The sequence below is a fragment of the Thermobia domestica genome, chromosome 17, assembly GCF_964235325.1.
Source record: "Thermobia domestica chromosome 17, izTheDome1.hap1.1, whole genome shotgun sequence".
In the NCBI taxonomy this organism is placed as follows: domain Eukaryota; kingdom Metazoa; phylum Arthropoda; class Insecta; order Zygentoma; family Lepismatidae; genus Thermobia; species Thermobia domestica.
Window position 1 is genome coordinate 6517331 of NC_137470.1, and position 15683 is coordinate 6533013.

The following is a 15683-nucleotide window of genomic DNA, read 5'->3' on the forward strand; positions in this document are numbered from 1 at the left end:
AACCAATCAGATTGGCCGTACACGATCGCTGGAGAAATATTTATTTCTAAAAGAAACAGTTTGCGTTCCGTGAGTCAATGCACTGTTTCCATCACAAAGCAAGCCGCTAGTAAATGTTACACACGGTATACAGACGACAAAATAGCATTCGATTGTCCATATGATATCCTTAGAATGGGGAAGGATTGAGTCGGAATCAATGTAGCTTCCTGTAGAAATGTATAAATGAGACCCGATGAAACATAAATACTGATTTCTTCTAATCCCAAGACTCATCATAATCCTATGTTGAAAGTGAAAAGAAAATGTATCTTTGGCATAAAACTAAATTTTGTTCTCTTCCACGAGGCACTCACACTGCCTCATAAAAGTTCTGTCTAATACCGACTTCATTAAGCCGCATTCACAAATGTCTGGAACATTTGTATGTATGTGCTATAAATCAACAAAAGGAAATTGTCAGCAATTTTAAAGCAGAGAAGAGAAATTTATGGAATTTACAGATCCCTATTCCTGTGTTGTTATTACTGATCTTGCTTTGTCGGCAACCTCCCTAAGTGTACTAAGTAAATATCAATGTTGTGCAGGCGAAGCAATGACCTGACTTATCGGCCTTCGTTACCTGTCCAGCGATTTTCGCTCCTTCAAAATTTCCTCTCCAAGTGCACACACCAAGAGATGTACCACGATATAACTGTAACTCTTTGTGAGCTTACGTATTTGCTAGCTTATTATTAGAGTTTCAGGTAGTCTGAACTAGGAGAGACCAAAGGTTAACATGACGAAAGTAATCAACTTCGTCTTCTCGTTATTCTCTAGTTTGTAGTTATTCTAATTTGTATAAAGATTTAAAAACGGGCTTGTATAACAAGAAATATATCTCTGTATATGCCTTGTAAGTATACACATCTGACAAGAGACTATTTTAGACTTATAATGTATGCTTTATACTAGCTCAGGTATTATAGAACGACGTCGTTCGTTCGACTCTCTGTCAACAAGTATCAGAATTGAAACCATAAGAAATAGAGAAAAAAAAATGTTTTCAACAAACTTTAAAAGTTCGTTACTGAATTTTCTGTGTGTATGTATGTCTGTCTGAGTCTGTTATTTGGGAATTTTTAAATTCTGATCCCTCTATTTAATAAATTATAAAAAACTATCTGAAGAAGCGACATAATTTATCGCGTCACTCTTACCGTTCCCGAGATATCGGGAAAAAAAATCTGACTTCGGAAGATTTAAGGAGGCATATCTCGGGAACCGTAAGTCATAGAGAGATGGTATTGATCAATGCGTAAGAGGATGGTGAATATTTTGGTACCAAATAGTGAAATAATATTACTACCATATTTATTATTGGAATATATTACTAATGATTTGTATATCTTTAGAAGTCGATAAATATTCTTCATTATGTTCGTACAATACGATATCAATTTATAGTTTTTATACTACGACTAGGAAGTTCCTGGAATGATGCTGTAGTTTTGGCATTTTTGATGCAATCACAATGAATCGTGTACAATACAGTCCTTAACTTGCCTAAGCTGATTTTCACGAAGCTTTGCACCCCTTGTAAACAATGCAGACTGCAGTGCAGAAATGTTGCCAACTAATTAAACAAAAAAATGTTATATGCAATTTTGTGCTAATAAACGAATAAACAAACTGAAGGGGGAGAAACAATGAGATTAAAAATGAAATGGCATGGGTTTTTGATAGGAGAATCAAGAACCATTTTTTCTTGTTTGCAGTGGCGTACGCACTGCTCTCCTGAATCTTTGAACTACTATGTAAACGCAGACACGCACCAGGAGGAAGAAGTGCAGAACGTTGCATTTCTTCTACCAGTGTAAATTACAACTAAAACTTACTATCCCCACTCCTAACGTTTCCTCTAGCTGAGAATCTGCCTAAAATGTTAGGATTCAGAGCCACCATTACATAATAATACTTAGTGGCCCTACTAGCAGATCTATGGTTGGTTGGATGGATTAAAGTTTATCGTCCCCTTCAACAACAAGGTTCTATGAGGTTTGGACCTACAGCCGAACGAGCGATCCGAACTACATGAGTTTCCTCTGGAAATCGAACGCGGGTCTCCCGCCCGATGACGAGTACACGGATCATATAGTCACAAAGGAGTTAATTATCAGATCTAGAAACATGTGCAGTTGTACTCACGACTTCTATTAAAATTGGGCTCTTGGGGGGCCACGGTGGCTCAGTGGTAGAGCGTTCACCTCTGGCATATGGGGTCCTGGTTCGATTCCAGCTCACGCCAAGTGAACCTTGTGGTGGACAAACACCGTGTACGTTTGCTTCCTCTGGATTCTTCAGTTTCCTCCCACTTTCTTCAATCCACCATTTCATTCATGTTTTCATTTTCACCGTCTCCTTTAGCCTAGCCTGCATAATCGTGGGACGTAAAACTCAAAAGATTTCATTTCATTTCATTTCAAAATTGAGCTCCTTGTACGTTTCCATTACAGGCGAGCGAGTGTTTGGAACAAGCAATTATTCATTCTGCAAGAACTTGAAAACTACTGAGTTTACTTATTTATTGAATACAGAATTTATTATTTTATTTCCTTTGTTATATGTAATAAAATACCTATAAAATATATTTTGAATCATCGTGACTTATCCTTTCATTTGATATCTGACAGGAAAGTTAGGCCATAAACAAATATTAGTCATCAGAGTATGAAGACTCTATCCACATCTTATTCACCAAATTCCAAGAAACCTTTTAGATTATACATAGGAATAAAGACACATTATTTAACATGCACATAGTACATCCTCTTAATTTCACTGCAGCCAGAAAAAATAAGACTCAAAAGTTATGAACATTCCTATCCAATATTATAAAAACTCTTAAATCTTGAAGATTCCTTTGTTCATTATTTCATTTCTGGCACCGAATATTCGGTTTTTGCATCTTTTAAATGGTCATTTGCTCTTGATCGCATTTTAAAAAGATGATATACAAATTATAACTGAAAAAATTAGCCTCATATTACTTCGTAATGAATCACTAGAACAGGTTTTATCCTCTTTAACTTCTCTTTATCCCCCTCACTCACTCTCTCTCTCCCTCTCTTTTTTTTTAATTGACTTTTCCCCATCTCTAATGAAACGTCAAAGATCTGAAATACTATAAGGAACTTATTATCTTCAATAAGAACAGCTAGTACACTTGATTTCTCTTTTTCATTTTCTTAGCCCATTTTCATGAAATGACATCTGTTTGACAATCGTTCTTTGTGAAAAACTGAAAAATAACTATGAGTTAGCAATATTGAAAATGAGACTAGTAACAGTTTATTCTTCCATGAGCAAATAGTACACAACAAATGCAATGTATTATGGTAATTAATGTATTGTTAAGGCACAGTAAGAACATTTAGGATCCGACTCAAAGTATGTATCTATATAGGATCGAAATCTTGAACCAAAATCGAATTTGTAAGAAAAAAGTGTTACAACAAATGGCAAAATACGCGAAGTGCGCTCCACAATTTAAAGATGTCGCCCAAGGAAGCCAGCAGGCTACCTGCTGCTTCGAGTTATTCTGTTAAACATAAACAAGGCAAACTTGTAAGTGTAGAAGAAAAGCAAATACTTTATCAAACGATATCAACGTTGTTCAATTCACTTAAAGAAAATTAAGACATAATAGCTAATTTTCATGTTCTCATAGAATATTTACTTATTTAGTTTGTAGTACTGAAAGCGCATCAATATATTGAACTTAAGGGGGGAAAAGTATCATTTGTTTTTCATGAAAATGCGTAATGATTTAGGTAATGGATGAAAAGAAATAATCTCCCATAATGATAAATATGCTGCTGTTACATACCAGCGCCATCTCTTTATCGTTCAGTTGATAATTTGGCATAACTCATTGTAATTTCATCTATAATTACAGTTTGGAGAAAAATAACAATGTTCAGTTGCTCTTAAAGGAAGGGGGATTATATAATATTGGGTATTTTGTCCTATATCACGGCAATGGTGTGAGAGTGAGACGAGTAATGCACATCGCAGTAGCAGAAATACATGCACGTACTGCAGCAGAAATATTGCGGGAAACAGACGAAACAATTCCCTCTTCACCAATCAGCAAATAGTCGTGCGCGCAGTCATACAACATCAAGTTACGCGGTTTGTTTTTTGAAAGGTGCAAAGGACTGTGAAAAACGCTTTAGTTATGAATGTGACAAGTGTGATGAGGTTATAACAGCCAATTTACAAGTAGTGTACCTAAACGGAGGAGTATGTAGTTATCAACTGGTGCAATATCGTGGTTCAAACAATGCCCAAACATCAAATTCAGGTGCACACGGGGGAAATCGATTCAAATACTTACTTTGAGAGCCTTAAATTCAGTTTACGGTGCCAGTGCTTTAAGGAAAACAGCACCAATACACGTTTCGCCATGACGACTGAACTTCGGAAGATACCAAAAGAAGACTTTCGTCGGTGTCTCCAGCAATGGCAGGAGCGGTGCAGGAAGTGTATATGTTATGAAGGTGCCTCCCTTGAAGGCGATTAAGTAAGAGGACTTATATCGTGGTAATAAAGAACCACAGTAAAATTCAGGGAACTTTTTGACTGCCCCTCGTATAAATCAGTGTTTGGGGGATGAATTAGTGTTGCCAATGAGGCTAGTCTCGTCTCGAAAACAAGTCGAGAATATTAATGTTTCTTGTCTCGTTTCGAATTTTAAAGAATCTACTTCTCGTCCCCTGGGCAACACTAACCGGAAGAGATAGATCACCCCGTTTACAGTTTCAGTATTGGATCAGCATACAACGAGAGCTATACAAGCTCGTGAAAATCATTTTAATGTGAATTCAGAGATCCAAGAATATGTTTTATTTCTATAACTCTCTTCCATCTCAGGTGTAAGAGATACAAAGTATTTCATTACTAATATCAATTCTACAGCAAAATATTTTTAAAGTATGGATTCGGCATCCAAAGAGTAAGTTCTACCTCCACCCATATCCTCTATTGAACTGAAAATGATTCCGGTTTCAATATCAAATTCCAAAATGTTTGGAAGTATCACGTGCCTTCACGATCTGAAATTATACAACTTGATTCAAAAAAAAAACTTCTTCAAACCATAACAGTTTCTGCTAATTTACAGCTGGCTTGCTAACATCCCTCAATGATGTACGTAGACACAAGATGTACTGAAAGTAATTAGCACAAAGTAGTATTGGCCTGACTTGATTGAATACTTTGCGCCCCTCAGTCCTTGGTTCAGTGATCATGGTCCGGGTATACCTAGGACCTCTTCTCTTGATTTTTCCATGGGTACATTGGCTCACCACTAAATTTTGGGAGGCATGCTTAGGACTATGCGGCAAGCAACAGTATTTTCTGAGCGAAAGGCTAGCCACTTTGTTTAGCACATTTTTTTCTTAAATGCTAAGGACATTCTTTTTTCAAGTCAATTCAATTTCCAGCCGAGGACGACTCGAAACTGAATACTTATATACATACGTCTACCCAACTTCTCGAAATAACCGAATTCTGTAAAGCCATATTTCTCCCACCATTTTGCAATTATAGAATCTCCTCACTATGGCAATCTTAAATTGGACTAGAAATACGTACAAACGGAATATGAATTGCACTCTCGTGAATTAGATTTTGTCAGTGTTGTTTTCGTTTTGGGCGTCCTCCGTTGGTGGATCACTTATTTTGACGTGGCTCCCACTCTTTCCTTCCCCTGTTTACGAGGAATTTATTTATTTATTTTAGGATCTACCTACTAAAATGCTAGAATACCAGTCTAAGCACCTTAGCTTCAACTTTTAACTTATGACTTCAAACTTTTCATTTACGGTTATTTGTGATGACACGTTCAACAAAGACAAATAATGTTTTAAAGAATGTCTACTTTAAATAAGTTGTTTAAATAAAACTTTTTATAACGTTTAATTTTTAAAAGTATTGTTCAAAACATTTGTATTTTAATAAGTCTTCTCCAAAATCAATGCAAATGAATTGTGCTGCCATCTTTCGAGTTCTTTTGAACTATATGTTTGTGCAGGTTTATATGTTTGAGGCGAATCCTTTCGACAACGAGATCTAGGAAACTACAGGCTCCAGAAAGATGACGTTTTCACTGATCGATTGCAAATTTTGCGTAGATTGTCCAAATAAAACATGGCCGTTATTTCTTTATTACACTTTTATGGATACAATGAATATGTTGAATATTTTTTTTAAATACTAAAGCGTCATATCGTACGAGTTATACATTCCAACACAACATAACTGTATATATGGATTGTATCTCTCTCAGGCGTTTGTTTCATGGCCAAATCATAAGAAAAAACGAAGGATAACCTTTTCTCCAGTCCAAGGTGAATCTTTAATGTTCGTAGTATTTTGTACAATGAACATCACATTTAGCTGACATTATAATTAATTGTGTATGTAATTTCTTTGCTTATTACATACTGCATGCAAGAAGAAAAACGCTGATCATACACGAATTAGAAACTCCAACAAAATAGGCTCAAATCTTGCAAACAATGTGAGATATTGAAAAAATAATCGAAAAAAAAATCTCTCCTTTATGGTACCCCTTGCCGATTTTTTCAAGACGTCTTTCACTTGTGTCTGTAAAGGGACATGTACAGATGTTGTGGGCAATGACAAGAAAATTCATGTTCATATATAAATGATGCGCTGTGTAGACAACGAGGGTTCAGCTAGTTATATCTTAATTTAATCCACTTCAGGTTGAGTATTACTGTATCCATGTCATTTTGAGCCATTTGTGGTATCGCCTTTTTCCTTTGAGCGATCCAACTAGAAAGTTCCGCTTCAAGTAAGTAGCGTGCTCGTGAGAAATTCAAACTTACAGACAAATAGGCAAATAACTCGCTTCTCAACACGCAAACAAACAAATACACACAGATAAAAAGGAATACAATTGTAAGAAAATTTTAACCATTCTTGATATACCGATTGACCCATTTCCAATACCAACATTTCAAAGGAAATTCAAAAAACAGATGGAAAATAATCTGTTTGTTTTTAATAGTAACAACGACCACGCCTTAAATTAACAGAATTCCTGACATTTCGAATACTCTTCAGGCAGTATTACACTGGTTTCTTCACTGCCGCCTCGTATTTTATTGCGTTGTTATTATTACTGTTAAAAATTACATTTTTTTCTCGTACTTACCACTTTGGAAATATCTGTCATCAATGGTACATGTTCTTTCGGCTTTGCCTATAAAATAGAGAAATACACAGTTAATAATTAAGTCAAACTGTCACAAGACAATGTCCTTAAATTATAATTTTAACTGTCATAAGCTTTCATTTCCTTTAACTACCTATTCGTGATTACATTCTTTTAAAATAATAATAATAATAATAAATTCAGAACCCCTTTTACAGTAATTCTATTATTAGCTATTATAGTTTACTGCATTGGTTGGAATAAATCGACAAAATTAAAATTACAGGGGATAACAAAACGAACCCTAAATAGCGAATACCATTCCTAGGTACTCGTACTTTTACAATAAACTGCTTAAAATTCATTAATGAATACTCAGTAAAAATATACGAATCTACCCCATTGTTGTCTACACAACAAGATGCGTGCATGAGAAATTCCGAACTTGTTATAAAGACCGTTCAAAAACATACAGTATTCAATAGCACGTGTAGCCAAGCACTCCCGACAAGCCACATAAACATCTGTTGAGGAAGATATTCAATCATACAGATGCTAAGTGTCTCTCTTTGGGGTATGAAATGAAGTCTTTAAAGTTTAGTCACACGGTTATGTCAGCTAGGCTAAAGGAGACGGTGATGATGAGAAATGAATGAAATGGTGGAATGAAGAAAGTGGAAGGAAACGGGAGAACCCCGAGAAATCCTACGCACAAGGTGTTTGTCCACCTCAAAGTTCATCTGGCGCGAGCTGGGTCGCTCTCTCACTGAGCCACCACAGCGGCCCCCTCTTTGGGGTATGCAATCGCACACTCACTGGATATCTTGGTGTAGCTTGAAGGTGGTAGTTGCTGCAGCCCGGCTGGTGATCAGGCGCCGTTTCACCGTGCTCTACACGTGCTTGATAGGGTTAGGTCCGGAGATGTACTAGGCCAGGGAAGAAGGCATATTACTGACAAGTAAAGACACCAAGGGACTTATTTCGTGCCAGCCTCCGCAAAACAATTGCAGACCGTTACGCAATGCAAAATTTGCAAAAATCAACTATAACTGTTATATCTAATATCGCAAAATTAAACTCAGATTTTGCGTTGAATAAACACAAACTGTTACGCAATAAGGCCCCAAAGTAAGACGTGCTCGGGTGAATGTGAGACACGATGCTTGTTGAATTGTTCACAGTTCTGTATCTCAGCTCCGCCGTTCCGTCCACTGGTTAAGGTTAGGACCGTATAACTACCGTAGTGTTACAGAGCCCTGAAGGGAGATGAAACAGAGTGCGTTACGTGTCCCTAGCGCAATCCTGAAATCAGCCATTTTAAATTCACCTTAAAGCTGTAAACAGAAGGTAGGCATGTGATTTATTATTGAGCTACGCGTATACTGTTCAGAAAAAGCCAAAAATGTCTCTAGAACCGTAGCAATCGCAGCCTAATAGTTAGCGTTCTTGTTTCTTAACCGAGAGACCGTGTTTTTGAACATAGTTTTTCCTCATTTCTTCACGTGAATATCGGTAAGATACCTTTAAATATAGGCTCTGGATGACACCATTTGGACTCCATTTTGGATTTTTGTTGTTGACTCCATTTGGAAGAATTAAAACAGACCTAACTACAAACACAATGAAATAGAGTGCGACTGTAAACTGTTATTACATGCAACCTGAGCGAGATTCCGATTTGATGAGTTTGACGCCGAGATTGAAATCGACAGCCACGTGTGTGCATCTGCCCTTCAAAAACAATCCTTTCAAACGGCAAAGATGCCACCAAAATATGTATTTTGGGATTTAAAATCCGGACCCTGTGCGCCGCAGAGCTTCAACTTCGCTTTCCAAACGTTGCTTAGTTTGTTTTTCCATCTGTTGTGCTACCAAGGTTCCTAATACAGCAAATATGCAGTTCTTTGACACTGGACAAAGACAAGTTTACAATGACAAGTTTTAAGAAGGAAAAAGAATGAAGTGCGAAGTAGGACATAATTTAGTAGGATGAATGAAGTAGGACATAATTTACATGGCACAAGTGAGCATAGACCTGAAAAAATCACCAATGCCGACCACGGAATTCGAATATGGAACCTACAGATTATGGAACAAGAAAATCGACCGTTCTCATACGCCTACATGATCACTTCTTACCTTCGAGATACAACAAAACAGAAAAATGATGGTGATATACATATATTAAAAATTAATCAGATTTACACATTTTATGACCTCTAGCTACCGAAAAGCGTTTTTTCTCTCTTTTCTTAATGAACGTATACTCACCTATAAGTAATTCAGTTCAAGGTATTCGTACCACATTTTAAACTTAAGTTTTTCTTTTTACATTCTCCTGGAATGCGGGTTTTGAAATGTCTTCCTAAACCCTAAAAATACGGGCAGTTTACTGGAGGATGAAAATTTTAAAAAATGGCAAATTTCTAAAAATTAAAACAATAGTCAGTTTCCTACAGAAAATTCAGAAGGGGTCTTTGCTCTTGGAGGTTCTTTTACAGAACATTTTCTCGCAAACGACTACGGCCATTTTGTTCATATTTCATCAATAAATGCTTCATTAACAACCTAAAACATGGACTGTCAAATCTACCGAGAAAATGAAATGGATAGTTTTGCATTGTTTCGACATATTTTAGGGTGAGCATAATGCTGAAAGGAAACATTTCTACACCCAGGTTATTCTATACATTTCATTTCGGTGTCAGAAATTACGTGCAAAACCTTGTCGGTATTGTTTAAAACACCCTATACATATAAATCGTAAAAGGTAGAAGCAAAATTTTGCATCAAGAAACTATAGGGACGGGGACAACGTCCCAGGTATTTTGTAACATTATCGGATGAACAGAGTTGCCAACCCAATATAAAATTATGTTTCTCAAATGGCACTACGTCAGATTATTACATATTTCAAATCAACATGTCAAACGAAAACTTAAAATACCGCATTTATTATTCCCTGTTGCAAACTAAGGACGTTATAGTATCACAGACATCCAAAGTTTGGAAATCTCTATCACACACACAGCACAACAGAGACGGACAGGATACAGCACATCTAAAATACATTAGCGTTGGATACCATGGTCATGCTATGACATTTTTCGAATGAATAGGAACGAAGTTACAGAGATTGAAAACTTTGAATTTTTTGAAAGGCTTTATATTGGGTTAGCAACATTGTTCATCCAGTGATGTTACAAAATACCTAGGACGTTGTCTCTCTCTATATAGTTTTTTGGTGCAAAATTTGGCATCTCTGCCTTTTACGATTTTTGAAATATTTACTATTATCATTATAAATGGACCGCCCTGTATATGCCAGGTGGATTTTTTATTTAATGTTTACAGGAAGCTAAATATATCTATCGATTAAAATGATTATTAATTTCTAGCTATTGCAAAAGAGTTCCAAATGTTTATTTTTCTGTTTGTTCTGCTTAGTTAATTAGTCGTGTACAAGTGATGAGGAACGGTGCATGAAAAATATATTATTTTTTATGCACACAGTTGTTGATCCCATGGCCTGTCCTTGTTAACCCTTCCCTGTTTACACGAACTGTTTAGGTCCGTTTGATTTTATTTTAGTGCATTAAACAGTGAGCTTGCATCTGCGTAATTACAGGCAATGGATCCATTTCTCCTTCAACATTCGTACGTGTGAAAATGTAAATTCAATACTGACATTAACACTATTAATATGCAGTGTGAATAACCATGGGATGTCTTTTTTTAAATTTCCCCCACCTCCTGATTGCTTATCGTTTCCACTATATGTCCATGCAAAAGTGTGTAGTTATAAATATATGCATACGTAGATGTGACTTGGATGATCGATTTCTCGTATCATCAATGTTTTGATATCAATGTATCAAATAATTACATGGTCACTCAGTCATACACATCGATGCTGCTAACACGATTCCACTGGTTCTTTTTTGTATTATTATTATTAGTATTTTTCAATCTCCCTGCTGACCCATTTCCAAGCGATTACCTAGTGTCACTCCATCCCGTTTTGCCTGCCTCACGTGGGTTTTCGCACACTTTGTTTACCTCGCATTCAGCGTAAACTGTTTGGCGTGGATAGAGATCAATCAACAAACACGCTGGTGTTGACGCGGGGACTGCAGAATGCATTTGTAGAATCGGATCATTGGGCCATTGATGTCTGCCAACATCACATGTGAATGATTGCATATATATATATATATATATATATATATATATATATATATATATATATATATATATATATTGCATGTATGTTGGTATATATATATATATATATTCTACAGATCAAAACAGAGAGGCGTAAGTGATTCTCCTTAATTTTCCACATGAAGGAAAACAAACTCAGCACCTATTTGCACTGATATTTTCAATTACATCACTTTCACTTGAATGTGAAAAAAAGGGGGGAAATAAAAGGAATGGATTGGATTCATTTTAACGTTTTAATTTTACTTACACAAGAGTTTCTTAACATTGGCTGAAACTTTCTATGGGTTCCAAAATTCCCAATCGGGGAAAACCTATCGTAAAGTTTTTGATAGTTAGAACAATTACACTCGGAAACCGATTTCTCCCACTAACAAATTTATTACAAAATTCCAACACAGTATAATACAAAATAGGAACAAATTCTGTAAAGCTTGGGTTAAAATAGGCGTCCCTTAGACCTGACAGTCTCGGCAAGGATTCCTCACAAAGCAAGCTAAGTGAGGGGGGTAGAACACACAACCTCTACGGCGAGCAGAGAGAGGATAGGGCCCGATAATGCGCCACTGCAAGCTAAGTGGGCAAGGACTACCACGACGCTCCAAATGCAAGCTTGGTTGTATTGTGACAAGGAATCTCAATGTTCCCACCGCGAGCAGAGAGAGATAAAGACCCCGAGAAAGGCTCCACTACAAGCCAAGTGGGAAAGGAGGCCTAGAGCTCCATTGCAAGCTAAGGAAGGGGATTTGACCAGCCGCAGTGTGGTGGTGGCGCTGGTGGTCGTTCGTCGTCACATGACCAGTAATGTCACTGGTGTTCCTATCGCCTGCCACTGTAGTAATTTCGTAGGAGGACGCACATGGTTAATGCTTCTAAACATAAGCACGCGTAGGTTGTTTGTTAACAGAACCATCTGCGGGATATTACAATATGATTGGTTAATTAAGATTCAAATTTCCTTTACAGTCCCGAGGCTACTGTTTAAAGTGGGATCCGAATACTCAAAGCAGAAACACGCGTGCTAGTCAGCGGGTCATGAAGGAAAGAGAGTTGGGTTTAACAGTTACAAGAAATCCTCATTTTGCTGTAAATATTCAAGGTTTTAATTTTATCATGCTGCAGTGTCGTTTGTATACCACATTAAGAAGTGTGGTTTGTATGGAGTATTTTCTTAACTAATATTGAAATTGGATGTGGTAGTAGAATTCTACCATTTCCGGTTTCAGTGGAGAGACTAGAGTAGAGATGGAATATATTGGTGAGATGCTTAATTGATTACACGAAAAAAAAATCTCTCGCTATCTTTTACTTTTTATTTACTCTACAGCATTTAACCCAGTTATGCCTGAAAAAATTCTACTGTTAATTGTTTTAATCTTTTTTATTTTACCTCATATTACTGCCTTATGACGAAAAAAGGCAAAAAAAAAAGATGATCCCCCACTTCCAGTTTCACCGGGAGGGGGTATCCTTTAAAAAGGACAGTAGGCACATGCACGTATAAGCACATTGGATTGATAGAGCATAGACAAGGGCGCCTTAAAGTCAGTATTGCAAAGTGTCCTTTTAAAAGGACGGTAGGCATATCTGGGTTAATGTTAAATCCAAAAGTGGCTGATTTCTGTCCTTTCCCGTTTGAATAGGGTGTTAAGAGAAAATATGGTTCATATTCTTGGAACACTAAATCGATTACAAAAAGATACACGTTTCACCAGGGATGTAATGGGACGTATACGGGGGTATGCGTCGTATACCCACCTAAATTTTTTATAGTCCAGCGTATACTCACCTTAAATTTACTAAAGAATGAGCATATACTAGAGTGTGTATACTCCAAGTTGTCTTGCGTATACGCTATACTTTTGAAAACGATCGAGCGTATTCCTACCAAGAATTATATCACTGCGTTTCACGCTATCTTTTATCATTCTTGCTTTATGGAGATACATATTCAAATCGGAAGTTTAGTGGATTTCTTTTAGTTCTAGTTTTAGAAGTAGACAGATTAGAGTGAAGATAACACGAAAGGGAGAACCCCGCAAAAACCAACAAACACGGTGTTTGTCCATCACAAAGTTCACTTGGCGCGAGCTGAGATCGAACCAAGGACCTCATGCAGCAGAAGTGAACGATCTACTACTGAGCCACCGCGACCCATCATGTAAAACAAAACTCACTTATTTACACCAGCTATAACTCATTTTGAAATTATAATTATGGGGTGTGCACGACCACGTTAACATTGGTCGTTAAATCACGAATTTTTATGAAATATTTTGTTAAAATGTTTCACATATCAAAGAAAAATCTTTCAGTTTGGCTGTGGGATTTGCTTGTACTAACTCCTGCGTTTGTACGAAGCTCGAATGTACAGCCGCTACATAGAATACCAATTGACAATCTATATAAACAAATCACGAAAGATTAAATTTTTAAGACATCTGACATAAAAAAACATAATTACAGTAGGTGTTCTTTAATCCAGCATTCTACGATTCGAGAAATTCTGGAATTCGACACGGATCCAGTCACTGCGGTTTTTTCAGGTGCTTACTGACTGCGGTTTTTTCAGGTGCTTACTGACCTTGACCATCCGGTTCTGCCACTGTGTTGCGCGCGTTTAAATTACGGTCAATGTTTATCACACTGCCAGTTTTCATTCCAGTATAATGCTTTCTGTTTTCTACCGGGCTAAATATTACGTTTGCACAATAGTCCAACCGTGTTCACACAATGTACTGCATTGCAAAATATACTCGGTCGAAAAAAGTAGAAAAGCTTTTTCAGGGCAGCTATTCTGAGTGGGGCTTTCCTCATTCCTACCAGGTCAATGCCGGGATGGTATCTAACATCCTCATTCCTTCCCTCCCAATCCCTTCTTCCTTCCCTTTCCTCGGATAGTGTGATCGCCGAAGGAGGTAATCCTCCACACGTGAGGCAGTGCTTAAAGCCGGTTATGCGTCCGAAAGTTCGAAAATCGGCCGGTGTGGCATACCGGTAAAAAAAATAATAACTGATTTAAATTGTAATTTGCGTGCAGAAAAAAATCTTACACATAGAAATAAATACGACGTTAGCATTGAATCAACAAATATGTTTGTAGGATGAAAGATTTCGTTGCTGCTGCTTCAAAAGTAAATATCAGTTCCCTATCACCCTATTCAACGACAGAATTTGTGCTCTTGATTTTTTTTCAACATTTGTGTGTGCAATTCCACCCCCTCTGAAAAAATTCTTAACTACCGTACCACCCGCCTAAAATGTTTAACCTGGATCCGCCAATGGCGTTGACAGGACTCTTTAAAAAAAATCAAAATTATTCTTTTCACATTGTCTGGACATCTGTGTCTACAATTATAAGAAAATTAGTGTTAACCAGGAGACGAGACCATGAGAAGTTTTCGAAAATGGAAATTAGATTGGAAAGAATCATTAAATGCTAGTGGAATACAATACAATACAATACAATGGAATACAACGGAAGACAGTACTCATTGAATACTCATTGAATACTCAATATTCATTGATGATAGTGGCGAGTAAAACATTAACGTATTAATCCTCTCTCTTTTTTTCTCCTTCTTTCTTTCTTTCTATAAATTTTCACGTCAAAAATGGTGCAAAAATGTCAGAAGTAAAGATGCTCTTTAGGGTTCTGTCAAAATTACTGCTCTAAGAGGACATATTTCTTCCATACCGTCACTTCATCTAATGTCAGTTTAAGCACTGTGTGAGGGGCTAACATGGCCACAGATACTGAAAGCCCAGAAATCTCATTCTTAATCCTGATTTCTTATGCTGCAAAATGTTCTCAACGCACAATGCGAATTTTCAAGTATTAATAAAACTAATAAGCGTAAACACGTGACTCTCACTATTAGCAACACTAGAGATAATTAATCGTTTTGAAAACAGCAAAGGCAGAAACTTCATAATGCGATATTTCACTACTGGGTCTTTGAAAATCTGAATCCTATCTATATACAAAACTACATGAACTGCCGTAAAATAAAGCGGTACTTCCGCTTGACGTGGGAAGTTGAAATTTCGAATGATTGTAGCTTTTCGGGACTAATCCACAGGAAAATTATCAAAACTGAATAAATTTTACATGGTTAAATTTTACATGATTGTAGCTTTTCGGGACTAACCAACAGAAAAATTGCCAAAAGTGAATATTTTAGGGGGTCTAAGGGGGCGATGAAGAAATTCCCTGTGTCATTTAAATTGACTT

General features: G+C 36.8%; 1 protein-coding gene across 3 annotated transcripts in view; it reads right to left on the bottom strand.

The window, feature by feature from the left end:
• LOC145674559 (protein bric-a-brac 1-like) overlaps positions 1–15683 on the bottom strand; it is a 1152100-nt gene that overhangs the window by 882464 nt on the left and 253953 nt on the right. For all 3 annotated transcript variants that reach the window (XM_081744738.1, XM_081744734.1, XM_081744736.1), the window contains one exon: positions 7226–7273. The gene's annotated coding sequence lies outside the window, so the exon portion shown is untranslated. The remainder of the gene's footprint in view (positions 1–7225; positions 7274–15683) is intronic.